This window comes from Suricata suricatta, chromosome 13, assembly GCF_006229205.1.
Source record: "Suricata suricatta isolate VVHF042 chromosome 13, meerkat_22Aug2017_6uvM2_HiC, whole genome shotgun sequence".
NCBI lineage: Eukaryota > Metazoa > Chordata > Mammalia > Carnivora > Herpestidae > Suricata > Suricata suricatta.
In genome coordinates this window covers 1,776,332-1,779,989 of record NC_043712.1, presented here as the reverse complement: position 1 = coordinate 1,779,989, position 3,658 = coordinate 1,776,332, and positions in this window count along the sequence as shown.

The window sequence follows — 3,658 nt, the reverse complement described above, 5'->3', positions numbered from 1 at the left end:
TTCTTTGCGTTATTTCTTCCGTTTTAGTGGTTGCTCCCGGGGCCACAAGATGCGTCCTGAACTTCCCACGACTTGCTCAGAGTTAATATTGCAGCTGCGCGGGCCCCTTTCCCACCTCCCGTCCTAGAGGCGGCCGTTGTCACGTGTGTCATGTCGTGCGCTGCAAAACCCAAACTGCGGTGTCCTAACTCCTGCTTAAAACTCTCGTGTGTGTTCTCAAGAAGTTAAGAATAAAAATGGTCCTTTCCTACGTATCCAGACATTTACCACTTCTGGTGCTCTTCCGAGCTTCCTGCGCATTCAAGTGTCAGTCTAGTGTCCTGCTCCTCAGCCTGAAGATTTCCCTTCAGCCTTATTTTAAGTAGGCTCTGCACCCAACATGGGGCTGGAGCCTCTGACCCCGAGATCAAGGGTCACAGGCTCCAGGGACTGAGCCAGCCAGGCGCCCTGCCATAGCCTTTCTTGCAGTGCAGCTTTGCCGCCAATAAATTCTCATTGTTATGCCTCGTCTGACGATGTATACTTTTTAAGTTTATTTATTATTTTGAGAGAGAGAGAGAGCATGAATGGGAGGGGCAGAGAGAGAGAGAGGGAGAGAGAATCCCAAGCAGGCTCCGCACTGTCAGCGCAGAGCCCGCTGCGGGGCTTGATCCTGTGAACTGGGAGATCGTGAGCCGAGCTGAAATCCAGAGTCGGTGCTCGGCTGACTGAGTCGCCGGGCGGTACCGGTATCCACGGCGGGCGGTGCGACACCGCGCAGAGCATTCTGGGCTGGCAGGGTTCTTCAGCCCTTTACAGGTGCCAGTTCAGTCCTCTGACCTCCGTGCTTCTGGTAAGTTATTTGTTTGCTCTTTTCTTGCATATGTTTTTTTCTTTGCCTCTTTTTAATACCTAAAAACAAAAGCGCCCCCTCGGGAGTCCTTCTCTTGGCCTGTCAGGAGTGTGTGGTTTTGCTCCGCCGATGGGGGCCGGGCTCCCGGACCCTCGCTGTGGTGCTCCGTCAGACTCGGAGGTTTCCAGCCGTTGTTTTTTCAGATCCATTTTCTGCCGCAGTCTCCCCCACTCCCTGTGATTCCAGTCACGCAGAAGCTGGATCTTTTGATTTTACCCACGGGTCCCTGCGGTGGTTTCTGTTTCATTCCGCTCTGTTCTTCACAAGAGAGGATTCTTCCTGTGCCTTCAGGTGTCCTGCCGGCTCCAGTCCATTGTCAGGTCCATCCGCTGAGTTCTTGAACTTCCAGGCACTGTACTAGCATCAACACTGCCCACCACCTCCAGCCTCGGGGACACCTCAGTACCTGGCGTCACCCACCGCCTGTCCCGAGTCTGGGCCGGCCGTGTCCTGTTTGCTTACGGGCGGGCGTTTTCTGCATTGCCTCCCCCACAGTGACAGTTCGCTGTGGACAGGGTTCTGTTACAGTCTTCAGGAAAAGGCTAATTCTTCTGTTTTAGGCGGCCATAGCTTGGCTGGATTCAAGTTCAAGCTCTGCCTCATCTGTGGTGGGCGACGGGACCAAGCTCCCCATTGCTTTTTCAGGGTCATCTCGGTGGCTTGGGAGTCTAGCCCGCCCCCCACCGTGAGTCCTTGGTAGGCCAGCTGGAGGAATTTAGGGCTTGTCGTCTCTGGCTCTCTCTTTCCTGGTACTCCCCCCTGCGATCTCCTTCTTCAGACCAGTAAGACGGGAATTTTTTTTTACTGACTTTTAACTGCACGCTGCTGACGGGCACTTGACCTCACACGAGCAGCTTTCCAGAGCCTTCCAGTGTTTGTTTGGTTTTAAACTCTCTTTGGGCCAGGGGTGCCTGCGGGCTCAGCTGGTCCAGCGGTGGGCTCTTGGTTTCAGCTCAGGTCATGATCTTGCAGCTCGTGAGTTCGAGCCCCATGCTGGGATTCTCTCTCCCTCTCTCTGCCCCTCCCCTGTTTGTGCTCTCTCTCTCTCTCAAAATAAATAAATAAACCTAAAAAATTATCTTTTGGCCGAAGTGTGCAGGTATTATACGTAGGAGGAGCGGATGGCTGTGGGCTGCAACCCCTGCATTACTGAAAACCGCCCCGTGTCCTCAGTGCGCACGGGGCCTGGTCAGTACGCCCACTTCCAGGCGTTTCCTGGTTTTTATGGCTACTGCGAACATCTGCTTCATCCCTATTGCCGGGCCAGCGAACCCGTCTGTAAAGGGGCACCTAGCACACGCTTTAGGGCTTAAGGGTCGCGCAGCCCCTGCCACAGCTTTCCAGTCCTGCCGCGCCGGTGCAGACGCGGCCACGGCCCTGCGGAACCCGGCGAGGGCAGCTGCGCTCCAGTAAAAAGTCCAAAACCGTGTGGTGCGGCCGAAATGGCCCCCAGGCCCCGGTTCGCTGACCCTTGCTAACACGTCTGCGAATGAGTTATCGCTGGCGCACAGCTGGCGCACAGTATGCGGGAAGCCTATTGATTATGGCACAGTGCGTCCTCCGGCTATAGTATTCAAATCTTCTCGAGGTCGTGGCATTTTTCTTTTTTTAATGTTTGTTTTATTGTTGAGAGTGAGAAAGCACATGCGTGTGCAAGCAGGGGAGGGGCAGGGAGAGAGGGAGGTAGAGGGTCCGGAGCAGGCTCTGCGCTGACAGCAGTGAGCCGGATGCGGGGCTTGAACTCACGAACCGTGAGATCATGCCCTGAGCCGATGCTGAGCCGACTGAACCACCCAGGAGCCCCATGGCATTTTTTTTCAATTGATTCGTTTGAAATGTTTGGAGAGATAGTCATGTCAATAATCATAATATTGGTGATTCTATATATGGCTAATAACTATATTACTTTTATTTTTCTCTTTTTAAAAATTTCTTAACGTTTTTAATTTTATTTTTGAGAGAGACAAAGGGCCAGCTGGGAAGGGGCAGAGAGAGAGGGAGACACAGAATCTGAAGCAGCTCCAGGCTCCGAGCTGTCAGCACAGAGATCAATGTGGGGCTCAAACCCACAAACTGTGAGATCGTGACCTGAGCTGAAGTCGGCTGCTTAACCAACTGAGCCCCCCAGGCACCCCTTATTTTTCTCTTTTTAATAGCTCTGTTGGCTTTCTCTTTTCATTGTCCCTTGAGACCCATGTGGCTTTCACTGTGCTGCAGTGATGGGCAGGGAATGTTGCACCGCGTGGATCTGGGCAAACCGGGGCAGCTCGTGTAGGCGCGGAGCCTGGGCTTCCTTTTGTCCCCTGTTCGCGGGGTCTCCCATTTGACGATGCTGACAAGTTGGGAGAGCGTGGCCACAGTTGAGCTGCCCCCCAGAAGCTGCCCCCCACAGCTCTCCCCCAGAAGCTGTCCTACGTAAATGGATTTACACAGCCCCGAAACACCCTCCTTTGGATGCCATCCGCATTTCCCCACGGGACACCGCGTGGGTGGGGGTCCCCAGCGTGGCCCAGCCTGCAGCCCTCCAGAGCTGTCAGCGACAGCATTGCCTCCTGCACCAGGGGCTTGGGGTCCTGGGCCGCCCCTTCGGCTTTTGTGTCCGATATTGGGTTATATTTCCTCTTTGACTCAACATTATTTGGGAGATAACAGACTCCCTGTTTTTAGTTTGTGGTTATTTGTGTCTGGATTCACTGTTTTTTGGTCAAAGGGTGTGGCCCGTGCTTGTTCTGGCCCACTAGCCCTCACGCCGGTCAGGTGCCATCC